Genomic DNA, 14,026 nt, shown 5'->3' with positions numbered 1-14,026 from the left:
TTTACAAAAATGTTAACTTTTTACCTTTCCCACGTATCTTGAGTTCCAAAAAGATTATAACAATGTGCTTTGAAGCAAAATTCCCTTTGGGGGCGGTAAAGCATAAAAGGTGAATTTTAAAACTCCGCTAGAGGTGAAGGACCCCGAATTCAGTGTGTTTGCTTGTATAAGCTGCGATCAAGAGAAAACTCCAAAGAGAAGAAGAATTTGAACAGAAGACTACAGGGAGAAATTCAGTCAATGGCGTTCAGCCCTCGGTTCAGGCTTTGCTTATAAATTTCCCCTGGCCACACTTTAAAAAGAAAACAAAAAAAAACCTTTTCTTAGTGACAATTGGGACACTTAGCAAACAAAGAAATAAAATAATGGGAGAAGCGTAATTTATTGTGGTCAAGACCAACATCTGTCAATGAAAACAATACACAAAAAACGAAAGAGAGACAAAACCCTTGAGACAATGGGGTGCAGCGAGGGCTTGAATGAGGCCGCAGCCTGTCCAGTAAGGTGGAGTCACATAGCTATTTGCCCCCAAAAGGAGCACATAACAGTGGTGAGAACGAGGCCCACTGGAGAGCAGTGTCACGGCCGATGTTGGGGTGCTGGGGAGTCCTTGATGGATCGTCGCCATGTCAAGGGCCATTGTGCACAGAATAAAGGGACATCTGGTGGACTCCCTCTGCCTCCCAGTAACACGCCCACAGGCTCCTGTCCACTGAGGGCCTCTGGGGCAGCTGGGGCACCGCCCTGGCTGGCCGCTTTCTATGTAAGGCCTGAGCCGTGTTCCCTGAGCAGAGTCGGGGTGCAGACTGCGGGAACAGAAGAAACATTGGGGTCCTTGCTCCTAACCCTGCAGGCTGCTGGTGAACACTGGGAGCTCCTCACCGAAGCCTGGGACACACCAGGCTGCCTGACCTCTGACCTCAGAGGTTCAAAGACTCGCTCACCCCGCCCAGCAACGCTGGCTAGGAAAGTACCTAAGATAGTGCTATCTCCAGACAGCCCACCCCAGATCTAGCAGAACAGCCTCTCTGTGTCGGGCTCTGAGTCACCAGAAAATGCACCCTGGCTAGGCTGAGGTCCATTGGGGGTGGGGGAACCCAGCGGGCTGGACTCAGGGGCGGGCAGGCAGGTCACCGCTGGGCATGGGGCTGCAGCCACTCCCCTGGGCGGTTAGGGCAGGTTGTAAGTCAGGCAGACTCAGCAGAGCAGGCCACAGCTCCAGCCAAAAGCACCCAACTTCTGCTAGGCTGAGTGTTGTGGGGTGAATGGTGGCTCCCCCAAAAGGTGTGTCCACAACCTGGGAATGGGACCTGATTTGGAAAGTCTTTGGGTGATAATCAAGTTAGATCACACTAGATTATCTGGGTGGGCCCTAAGTCCAATGACAAGTGTCCTTGCAAGAGGGAAGGTGCAGGGAAAGGAGGCAAAGGCCGTGTGGAGACAGAGGAGAGACTGGAGTGATGTGGCTACAAGCCAAGGGGCACCTGGAGCCACCAGACGCCGGAGGAGGCAAGGAGCAGGATCTCCCCTAGGACCTCAGAAGGAAACACAGCCCTGCTGACACCTGGATTTCGGACTTCTAGCCTCCAGAGGTGTGAGGGAACACGTTTCTGCTGTTTTCAGCTGCCCCATTTGTGGAATTTATTATGGCATTCCCCAGGAAATAACACACTCAGTTTCTTTAAGTCAAACCAGACTCAAAAAGGTATCAATTGCTGGGAGTTGGTGCTCTGGGCACCCAGCCTCTCCTGCAGCCCCTCCACAGCAGCCCCCGGGACCCTCTCCTGGAGCTGAGCGAGCTTGTGCACAGGCCGGGGGAGGACACACTGGCCTCCACAGAGATCAGAGTGAGACAGAAGCAGAGGCAGGTGAGACATCCAAATGCTATCTCCCCACCCCGCCTACCCAAGTCTGTCAGCATCCACAGGTCAGAAACGAAGCGGGGGCAAAGAGGGGGACCCAGGAGGAGGACCTCAGGATCTGCTCTGATCTGCAAATGGGTCTTTCCAGATGTAATCAGTTAAATTAAGATGTGGTCATATCAGGTTATGGTGGGGACAGACACACGGGGAGAGGCCCCATGACCACGGAGACAGAGATTGGGGTTATGCAGGCTCCCCCTCCTGAACCTGGCATCAGGGATGAGACCAGCTCCAACCCCGTGCAGCCCCGCCCCCACCCCACACAGGGAAGGGGAAGACCTGCCATGCACGTGGACAGGCGCACACCCGCCTGAAGGAGGTGCAGCTGTGGGGGTGTGGAGGCCACACCAGGAAGAAGCAGAGGCCACAGCAGTTCTGAACATCCCTCCCACCCCTCCCAGCATCGTGAGTCAGTCCTTGGGCAGCTCCCCCAGGTCCCACTGCACCCCTCAGCTGTCATAGAAATGGGGAAGCCCGATGGAGATGGAGACAGTGTGTCCAGGGACAGACTTGCACTCAGCAGATGGGAAATAACATAAAAACCAGTGAGGAAAGTTCACACAGACTGGTCCAATCTTCTTGTAAACATGCCACCCCGTGGAGGGCCTTCCCATGATCCAAGGCGTTTGTGGATCCCAGAGTCAGGTTCCAACTAGTCTACACAGGAGGAGTTTGCCACCCATTGGCTAAAGTGCCCACCCGACCTCGGAGGGGGCTGGTGGCCGAGGGCCTGGCTCAGCTGGTGGCCGATCTGACCTAGGGCTGTGGCCCCTGCACGGCATAACTCCCGCCCAGCTCACCAGGCAGTGACCTGCAGGGACAGGCTTGCTCCTGGGAAACATGGGACAGGGAGACACTTACTGGCCTCTCTCCTGTGCCTCTCTGGGGTTGGTTAACTAGCTAAATGGCTTTCTTTCTGTGACTTCAGACTGAACATCAGGGAGGAAAACCACAGCAGGGCGTTTGGGGATGGCCATTACACCTGGTTTGAGGCTCAAAGGCGTTAAATCATTTTATCGAGGTCACAAGATGGGGCCAGCTTCACACCTGGGTCTCCCGAGTCCTGTTACATCGGTCAGTCATGTAACACATACTCATCAGAGGCCGACGTGAGCCAGGCACAGCTTCCCATGAGGGATCCCGCAGTGTGCGGAGGACGCCCTGTGCGGGGACGGCACTGAGGACACAGGCACGAGGTCACAGGCACGAGGTCACATGGAGGTGAGGAGGCGCGGCAGGGGCAGGGCATCCAGGCCGGCCTTCAACGCTCTGTCAGCCACACTGAGGGTCTCAAACGCTCGTTAAGCTGTAGGAAACCTTTCTCTGACCCCAAAAGCCCACATCAAATTGCAATAAATAAAGCTGAGCCAAGGATGGGTCTCTGGTTGAGTAGGGAAAAGGGAGGGTCTGCTCAGTGGCCTGTCCCTGTACCCCAGCCTATCCCTCACCCCTGAGGCCCATCGTGAAACATGGGAGACCCATGGGCCCCCGAGGGAAATCAGTCTGCTGACCGGGACCCTTGCCTCTGATGGGCCGTCTTGACTCCATGGCCCGCCCTGAGAACAGCTGCCCACGGAGAGCCCAGCCAGGCTGAGCTGGAGGCTGGCAATGCCCAGGACCTGCCACCTTGCAGCTTCCGCCTTTGGGAGCCAGCCAGGTTCCCTAAGTGACCCCTAGGGGCTGTCCCCCATTTCTGCCCACTCTGAGGTGCTTTCCTTTTGAGAGGGAGGCGCTGGGAACCTGGCACCTCGAAGGCGCTCTCCTGGAAACCGATGACGGAGACAAATGGCCCTCTTGTCTCAAAGGCTCAGCCGTCCCCAGCGGCGAGCACCCAGGCCATGGCACATTAGTGGGGTCCTGAGAAAAGGGGGCTGCTGGGGCCCCTCTCCTCCAGGCCTTTATTCACCCGTCCACGCTCTGTCCTCAGAGGAGATGGATCCAATCAAGGGCCAACGAGGTGGTTTCTGAGCCGTGGACAGGGTTCCCTCAGAACTTAAGAGAAGTCTTTGATTCAGTGTGTGCTGGGGCAGAGCGTGGGGTGGAATGCTGCAATGAGGGGTGCCAGCTAGGGGGGCCCGGGAACTCACAGTTCCTCCCTAGACCTGCCGTCTCCAGGGCGAGGCCCACCCTCTCCAAGGCTCCTCCACCTGCTCTGCTCCCTGGTGGTGTTTAACCGCTCTAATCCTCGCGCTGGCTTCCTGCTTCCTTCCCGCTCTCCTCCCTCTGAGTTTTATTATGGCTGCCAGCTCCCTTCCTGACGGCTCTAAGTGCTCACTCCAGAATGGCCGAGGAATTGGATTAAAAAGCTGGAAATTGTTAAAGGGAAATCAGCGTCAGGAAGCCTGTCTGCGATCGGGTCCCTGATTATTAACAAATGGTCAGGATGCTGTTGACAGCCCCAGTCACAGACTCAGCAACATAGAGGAAAGGCGTCTGTCCTGCTGCCAGCACAGTGGACCAGTGGACGCCTGTACTGGGCCCGCCCACCTGGACAGCCTCGTCCCCACCTGAAGGGCACAGGTGTCCCTTCTCACTGTGATCCCCCCTCACTCACTGCCCCTCATCTGGACCCCTAGCTCTTTGAGCCACACCCCTGATCCTGACCACTGGGGCTTACGTGGCACAGCTCTGGGCCCACCTCACATCCGGTGTGAGTGGCCCCTGGTGTGGCACCTCTTGGTTCCCTGAGTATGCACTGGCCTCCCTCAACGCCACAACCCTCCACCTGGGCTCCTCAGGCATAGGAATACCTACCTGTGCGTGGCACACAGCAGGCTTGTCTTGGACCCCTGCCCCACCCAACATTTCTAGTGAGGAACTCCTCATCACCATGTTCCCCCACCCCAGGCTGCCTCCCCTGGGGCTCTGGGACGTCCCTGCAGATAAGAGGCTATGGCTGCCTTAGCTTTGCATCCTGGGAGCTGCACCGACCTCTGACGCTGATCCTGTAATGTCCCAGTGCCATCCTGGGAGGCATCTCAAGCTTCAGAGTCCCGCTCCGGACGTCAGCACCATGAATCCACCACGCTCCCTCCCACCTCCTGAACACAAGAAGGCCAAGTCCCTGGAATAGGGCGGGACACTGTTAGCATAGGATCCTGTCTGAGGCCAAAACCATCCAGAAGACATTCAGGGTAAAGCTGGAGAGCACGCCCAGGTTCTATTACCAACAGGCGCAACCGCCACCAGTAGGAAAGGCTCAACCTGAGAGATGAGAAGCTGACCAGCTCCCCTTGTCTGCCCACCTCCTCCTCCCCCAAACATCTCCCATCTCCCAGGAAGGTTTCTGGGTCCTGAATGTCCCATTGCTCCCCGGAACCTGCTCCCACCCGCACCAGCAGAGGGACAGCGGGCTGTGAAGCAAAGTGGTGAATCCCAAAAACGGAGAACAGGGCCCATGCTCAGGTGCCAGGAAGGTCCTCATGGGTCAGAAACCTTTGTGGGTCAAGGCTCATCTGTGGAGGTTTCCCACGTCAGTTCATCAATAGGATGTGGAGTAACTGAGTCTCAGAGCTAGTTGCTGAACCCCACTTTACGTATAAAATTCCTCCACACTACCCTCTTGGATGCCTCTGTTGTGGGACCTCATCACCACTGATTCACATTAGGTGCTATGACCTCCTGCTCCTTGCCTGGGACCTCTGGTCTGGAAGCATATAGAACCCGTCCAGCCCACGTCCACATGTACCACCGCTTGTCAGTCCTCATTCCCTGACCAACGCTGCCCATCAGCTTGAACACACCCAGCCTGTTCCCGCTCCTCTCAAAGTCCAGCCTGGAACCCAGGGCCACCTGCTAATGTAACCTGACCAGGGCACAGTTTCAAGGAACCAGAACCCCCCTAGCCTTGATGTGATGGGCTATTTCTGCCTCAGAGCCCCAGGCGGCTGGGCAGACACCAGTGTCCTGACTCACTCTGTATTCACAGCCGCTGGCTGTTGTAGGTCATTTCCAGATGAACTGTTGCTTAACCAATCCCTTCCCAACTGTCTTTCACCAGTTGGGCTTTTCTGTACCTTCATGCAAGACTTTAAAATAACCACTGTCATCTGTCTATAAAGATATTTGAGTATCTTATAATAAACATAGAAACAACACACAGTACAGGCAAAATGGAGAAGCTGCAAGTTTACCGAAGAAAGGCAGAGCTAATTCCTCCAGGCCCCTGAGATATGATGGTGGTTATGTTTGTACAAGTTTTGCACAGAGCTTCCTGGAAGACGATGCAAAAAGGGAAACATGATGGATTTCCCCTGACAGGTGAAAGGAAGCACAATGGGCCTTGAGTCAAGACCAACATTTTCCCGGCAGCAATTCAAAATGGCATGTGTGTTAGTGTTTTCTTATGTAAGTGCCATTAGATAACACAACAGGAAAAATTGGCCACAGTGGGCTCTTCAGGTTGTCATAACCAGGCATGGAGAGAAGTCATCTGGCACTCACTCTGGGAGGCAGAGGCAGCCCCATTTTGACCACATGTCAGCACCTTCGGCTCGGCACATGATCCAGCCCATGGGGTCTTTTTGGATCCGAAGTTGGTTCTGGCAAAGTACTTGTCACACACAGCCATGGAAAGTTTAATCCATGGGTCACCCAACTTTGCACCCAGTGATTGACGCCAGGGTGGAGCAGAGGGGAATAAGGCAGGTTCAGAAGGCATCACCCTGCATGACTTTGAGCGGAAGGTGTGGGCTCTGCATCCAGCCGGAGCAGTCTCACACTGGCCAGCATGTCAAGAATAAAGCAGGCCCAGGTGGGAATAGCCACCAAGGAGAAGGAATGGCCATGGGTGGCCAAGAACAGAGGCCAAGGCACAGGCGACCCCTCCACCCTCAGTGCCAAGCAGTGGTTGAGCGCACGACAGGCTGAGCTCCCAGCAGCCTGGGCACTTGGCTGAGGCCTCAGGCCCCCGACCCAAGGCTGCCCTCAGATCTTCTTAGATCCTTGAAGGTTATCCTTTTTAATCCTTTCTTTCTCACTTTCACTCGGCCTCAATAAGTGTGAGGCGAGAGGCCCTTCACCCAAGGCCTCCCTTGTCCAGGTGGCGCCTGGACAGCCCTCCCCACCACCACCACCAGGATAAAGCTCCCAGTAGCTTCCGTGGTAACCTCTGTAGATGAACGGCCATTCTAGACAAATGATGACCATGCTAGGACAGGGGTGTCTCCCCCATCCTGAGCCCTCTGGACTCCAAGCAGGAACCTGCTTTCTGCCGAGGAGCTCAGGGAAAAGAGGTGCCCCTGCGAGCCCCGTGGCATGCTGCTGGCAACTCCCACCAGTCCCCATCCTCCAGTCTTGTCCATGTCTGAGCACCTACTAGGTGCTGGGTACCAGAGTCTCCTGAGGCTGCACACGTGGCGGGAAGAGCACGGGTTCTGATCTGGGTTCCCATCGTGCGCGCCCCCTTTCCCACCTGTGCCCTGTGCCCACCCCCAGCCCCTCTACACTCAGCTCACGTTTGCAGGATGGGGTGTTGTGCTTCCCCCTCAGGGCCGCTGTGTGGTGAGGTACCACTGGGAACGTCCTGCCACAGTCCTATCATGCGTTCCATGCGAGAGGTGGCAGCTAGCATTTCAGTTACGAATATAAATCGGGCTGCTTCCAGAGGAGGAACACTGCACTCACTACGCTTCAACATGTGGATTGTGGGGGTCACAATTCAGCCCAGAGCACACTCTGTAAATAAGGGCCTCAAAGGCCGTCCTCTCCCTCTGTGCCCTCTGCTTAGCAATGGTCCCTGCAGGACTGCGGGGCAGCCGGACACACCCCGTCCTTCCAGCCTCCAGCCTCTCACTGTCACCCACCTGTCACCCTGCCCCATGCTGTTCTCTGTTCAAATATCTTTGCTGTCATCCTGTGACTTGCAGGGAGAAAAAGAGTTGTAGCTCTTCACCGTCTTTCCCCACCTGCCGCCCGCCCCCCCTCACCTCTCTGCCCAGCCCACCAGGGGCCATGAACTGACAGCTGAACAAACCTTCAGACTGGACTGGGCTGCTGTCTCCCTCCCATGCGCCCAGTGCTCCACTCACCCCTCCTCCACCTGGGAGACCAAACTGCTCAGCCTCCGTCAAGCTGCCCCTGACGCCCACCCGAGGGAGGCCTCCTGGGTCGATGTGTGCCCACTCGAGCGCTGTGTGCAGACTGTGTCAATCTCACGGAGCCCGAGGAAGGCTGCTTGCATGCTTGTCACCCACCACTCCAGCTGACAGAATCGGGCCCTCCTCATCTTTGAATTCACAGTGCCTGGCGCACAGCAGACACCCTAGGAACTGGACACATGCATGAATGACCCATTCAGTGAACGAACTTATAGCCTGGGGTCTCTTCTGCTTAGAGGAAACGGTCTTACAGAGATCTCATATTGCACTAACTTGCAGGCTCTGAAAAATAAATAACTTTCTCAGAATTCTAAGAAATCCGATATCAAAGTGCTTAACAGGAGGCCGACGTGGGCATGTGCCTGACCGGGCAGAAAAATTTACGGAGCTCTGAGGCCTGCAACATCCGGGGGTCTGTGCCCCCTGCAAAGCCCTGGACACCTCTGAGAAAGCCAGCGCCCTCACTCTTCCCGGCCCGCCCCAGCAGCAATTTAAATGCCAAACATTTCACTCCACGTCTGTTTTGCAAGCAGAGATAATGCCCGCAGCTTCTGTGAATAAATAGCGATAAACAGTAGGAAAGATGGCCAGGAATAGAGCTCACCCCAAGTTTCCAGGCCTGCCCTTGGCCTTGGGTCACAGCTGGAAAGCGGGGGCATTTTGGTTCTGCCTCAGAAACAGGAAAGGTTTCTGAATAATAGCGCTTTGCTTGTTGGCATGGATTCTGTTCCTTGGCTTATAGAAATGACTGCTCAGTGCTTTTAAGTCTCCCATCTTCTCCTTCAGAAAGTGGGACAAAACCCAAAGCCTCAGATCTCGCAGCATTCTCACTTCTGCCTGCCAAACCCCCATCAGTATGCTGGTCCACATGCCTTCACCTTTTCTCTGGGTTCAATGCAACCTTACACAAAGCTCCCGCTCTGACCAAGGCTGGAGCCTCGGAAACAGAGCAGGTGGCGGGCTGCCCTGCGGGGCCAGTCTCATTTCTGGTTTAGGTCCCGCCCAGCCCGTATCTCAGCTTCCCACAGGGATTTACCGAGCCCGGCCTTGGGAAGATGTTGACCCGGGACCGTCCTTTCCTCAGTCAGTAGCGACACCCTCATTCATTCATTCATCCATCACTAAATCCTTATTGAGTCTCCACCATATGCCAGGCACAGAGGATACTACAGAAGCCTGAGCTTCCTCCACCCTGGCCACCATCTTCTCCCTCCAACATCCCCGCCCTCCCAGGCTGCTGGTCACCAGGTGGTCATGATCCTCTGAACTTGATGACTTCTTTCTTCTCCCTCTTTCTCTACCTCCACTTTCCTCCCTTCCCCAAACATGTGCTGCCTGCAATATAATGTACCACCACCTCCAGTCCCTGTGACCTGAGAATGTTTTCTTACAGTAAAAGGGACTTTGCAAACGGGATTAAGATAGAGAAATTGAAGGAGGGAGATCAGAGCACAGAAGAGAGAATTAATTCGATGTCTGGGACGGAAGCAGAGGTTGGAGTGATGTGCTTTGAAGGTGGAGGAAGGGGCCACAAGCCAAGGAATGTGGGCACCTCTAGACGCTGAAAAGGCTGGGAAACAGGTGATATAAAGCTTCCAGAAAGAACCAGCTCTGCCCACCTGGACTTCAGCCAGTGAAACTGAGTTTGACCTCCAGGACTTTAAAAGAAAAATGTGTTTTAATCCATTAAGTTTGTAGGACTTAAGGGATTAAAACACACTTGAGGGGAAGAGGCACGTACAGTTTGGCGCTATAGTATCCAGGCCTGGAGGGAACATCCCAGTCCATCTAATATTTCTCCGGATTTGCGATGTTCACCAATTCACTAACTGGGCAAACATATGGAGCATGTCTGAGTCGGGCGCCGTGCCCCTGTTAGGAACGGAGAGGACACAAACAGCCGGGTGCCTCCCTGCCAGAGGCTGCTTGCACACACCCAGCGACAGGGAGCTCACTATCTTCCGAGGACGCCCACTTTATCCCGGGACAGCTCTTGCTGTTAGACAGTTCTTTCTTTGAATAGCACAGGGTGCCTTGGAAATGACTTCTTCCAAATAGTTCTCAGAAAGTGAGCTGCCCGGAGATGAACAAGATAACCAGGTCTTTTTCTGCATCTTCGTCCCCCATTCTACACATTTGTGAATGTAGCCTGCGGCTGAATAACTCACCTTTAAATCCATTATATCACCTTCCAGGATCCTGGTCTCTTATCTGCATCATTCAGACACATTTTCCTTGTACCTACGCAATGGGTATTTTTGACGCCAAGTCAATTGTGCTTATGAAATTCCGTTTTCTACATGTCACCTAGTATCCCCCTGACTGTCATCCAGCACACTCACAGACTTCCCAGCTTCATGTCAGCAGAAGAGTCTTTCTTCCATTATTTTGTGGAAGTAAAAACCTCAACCACATCTCTGTGCAGATCCCTCTGAGCGCACGTCTCCTGATGCCCACGCCTGCCCAGCTACAGGCCCCTGGACACATATTTGAACGTCTGGCAATCCAGCGCCTGCCACCACCCTCATCATCTGTGTTCTCGAGGCAACACCAGCTCATTGCCAATCAAGAAGTGGTTAACACATCCCCTCACCCTGGTCTTCCTGCAGACCCAGACCTCAGGCCTCCGCTGTGTACATTCCATGAGCTTTACGGTACCAGGCAAAACCCTCCCAGAGGGATTCCACCGACGATGCAAGGAGGCAAAGAGCATGCTAATCAGGACGCCGGTCCGCAGCAAAGATCGGAGAAGCCTCCCTTATCAGTCTGGGAACTGCAGCTGCCGCCTAACACCCACGCTAATCCAGCGACAGAGAACAGATCTCAGTAATGAGGGCACGCCATGGCTTAGAGACAAAGAGCAGGGTAACTGGAGAGCTAAGTTTGGGGGGATTGAAAGAGAACACTCAGAATGTAAGAGGGGGTGGCTTGTACTCACAAGCCCTCTGAGTATCCCTCCCAACCCCCGAGCGAGGCTCGCTCTCGAGCTTTGGGCTGCGCAGCACTTTGCTCACACCCCGGCCCCAGCACAGGAATAAAGAGATGAATACAAACTTCGTGTGAAAAATAGGGGAGTTCTCCGTCATCCCCACCACAATCCTCCCGCTGCTCAGAAATAACCATCAATAATAATTTGTGGTTTATTTTTCCAGCCTTTTGCTGAGCTGGACACACATACAGCTATTGACACATGTGGGTGCATTAGAAATCTATATTTGGGGGGCTTTTTTCTTTGCACGCGTGTACCTCCCAGATGATGCGCTGTTTTGCAGTTTGGTTTATCCCGTCAAAAGCAGGGCTTGGGTTTCCTGTTGTCCCTGATATAAACTAACTTCACTCTTTTTCATGGCAGCAGGGCACTTCGCTGTGGAGACACCTGTTTGTGTCACTGTCCCTTTCATGGTGCATGTCACGGTTGTTTCAACCTATTTATCATACTAATGGTTGGCCCCTGAATCTTTGTTAACCAGCCACTTCTGTAATCGCTGGTGGAGGCTGGTCTCCAGTCCTTTCCCTGATTCAAATCCCAACCTGCACCCATGAGCAGCTCAGGGGCCCGCGTGCCATTCCCTGAACAGAAGCTGAGGCTTCCCCGCCTTGACGTGGCCCCGGTGGTCCCATGGGATGCGCTCTGCACGGCCCTTCACTCACTCACCAGACTTTCCCTTCCCCCTACCGAAGCCTTCCCGAATTTTCCCAGGCAGAGTGTGCAGTTCACCATCTTGAGAGCCCTCCTCATGTTGTCACCCTCATTCTGCATCCCAGCCCCTGGCATGTGCCAGGATATAGTGCAAATCCAATAAACAGCTGTTGACTGGGTGCAAGAACCAAGGCATTCATGTAAAATGTGGCAAATGTGGGTGCCTCTTGCGGTTCACACCCACCCACAGGCAGCACCCAACTCACTGCAATAAACCTCGAGGCCGACGTGTTTGCGTTTCCTGAGTCATTATCGGCCGCCCCTGGATGCCAAGCATCCATCTGTCTATATGCCACCAGGTGAAGCTCTCGGTGGTGAGGGAGGAAGAAAAGAGGCCACCCTGTGCCAGGCGCTGGGCAGAGCCTTCGGGGCATTACCTCACTCATCCTCCATCAGGAATTACCTGAGGTGCTGATCTGCCATGTGCACCTGCACTGGGTTGAATAGCGTCCCTCAAAGTTTGAGGCCACCTAGAACCTGTGAATGTGGCCTTATCTGGAAATAGTCTTTGCCAATGTGATCAAGTTAAGTTTAGGTCATACTGGATTAGGGTGGGTCCTGAGGCCAATATGGTCAGTTTATGGATTGAATGATTGTGTCCCCCCCAAATTCACATATTGAAACCGTAATACCAATAAGGTAATGTTTGGAGATAAACAGGTCATGAGGGTGGAACCCTTGTGAATTTTATTAGTGCCCTTGTAAGAAGAGCTGGAGAGCCACGGAGCTCTCTTTCTGCCCCGTGAGGATAAAACGAGAAGTAGGCAGTCTGCAACCTGACCAAAGAGGGACCTGATCTCAGACTTCCAGCCTCCAGACTGAGAGAAATAAATTCCTGCTGAGTGTAAGCCACCCAGCCTATGGTGCTCTGTCACAACAGCTCATACTAGGACAGCCGGTGACCTTACAGGAAGAGAAGACACACACACACACACACACACACACACACACACACACACACACGAGAGGCCATGTGTCCAGAGGCAGAGGTTGGAGTGCAGCCTCAGGCTAAGGACACCAGGGTTGCCAGATACCCCCTGAAGCTGGGAGAGGCCAGGAAGGATCCCTGACAGGTCTCAGAGGGCACGTGGCCTGTGACACTGTAGCAGACAGTTAGATGGGCATGAGCAGAGCAGGAACGATGGACCAGGTGCAGAAGGTCACCAGGGAGGAAGCCCCAGGTGCCTAGCAAGGGGCAAAACCATAGGCCCTTGCACGACCACTCCCTTAAGTGTTAAGCCCTGCAGATAACATCTAGACCTCAGCTGTGTTTCAGCTCCAGGCCCAGAAAAGCAGCAAAACCAGGTGGCTGACCGGGGGCCATCTGCAATGACTAATGACCCACCCCTGGGGCTGACCAATCAGTGGAGACCGCGACCCTGAGGAGAAACAGGAAAGCTGCTGAATATTCTATTGAGACCCTCCCCTGAGGCCTCAGGTAAAAGCCCTTAGCCTGGAGAACCCAGCTTCACTCTCTGTGGAGCTGCCCCAGTGCTTTCCCCCACCCCTTTCTTTTCTGGGGCTCTCTTTCTCTCTCCTCCCCTCTTTCTTCTCTCAAGGCATATATACCCCTCTCTCCCATTTCCCTCTCCCATCCTCTCCCCCTCCCTCCCTCCCCTAAGCTCCAAGGGCTCTTCTTTTGCTGTAACTTGTTTCCTGAGCCCAGTTCTTCTACGGCTCACTTCTTCTACCTCTGTGACTTTCTAAATAAACTTTCTCTGAAAGTTTGAGTCTTGGCTCTGAATTCTCTCAGCCAAAACTCAGGGCCTGGGTTGCTGCACCAAGGCTAACACCTGGCGCCTCGCTCCTTTGCTAACAGCACCTGGATTCCAGCCGCCCAGCCTCCAGAGCTGTGAGATCCTTCATTTTGTTCGAAGTCACCCAGTGTGGGGCACTTGGTCACAGCCGTCTGAGGACACGAGTCCGCCCTCCTTCCTTCCTTCCCTCCTTAGGAAGTGAAGTGAGGGAGCCCGGTTACACACAATCCTCCTCTCCTGGGGCCGACATTGCACACCTCAGAGAGGCCACGGGACCAGAGCCAGCCCGAGCCGCAGGGCCCAGCGCACGGGGAGCACCGGCTCCCTGGTTCAGAGGCTGTCTCTTCCCTTCCGCAGGCTCTCTCCCCACCGAACAGGCTGGCTTTTATTTGTTGTGCAGGTCACTCTCGCTTGGGCACAGGGATGTTTGCAGTGACTGCAGACCTTACTGTGCCCAGCCCCACCCTGGGCCCACCCAGGCCTCTGCCAGGGGTGAAGGGCAGCAAAGGCTGCTGAGCTGGGTGCAAGAGGGAGGGGCCCACATCACAG

The sequence above is a fragment of the Myotis yumanensis genome, unplaced genomic scaffold (genome assembly GCF_028538775.1).
Source record: "Myotis yumanensis isolate MYYU_CA2020_CCGP unplaced genomic scaffold, mMyoYum1.0.hap1 SCAF_8, whole genome shotgun sequence".
NCBI lineage: Eukaryota > Metazoa > Chordata > Mammalia > Chiroptera > Vespertilionidae > Myotis > Myotis yumanensis.
This window is presented reverse-complemented; position numbering follows the sequence as displayed.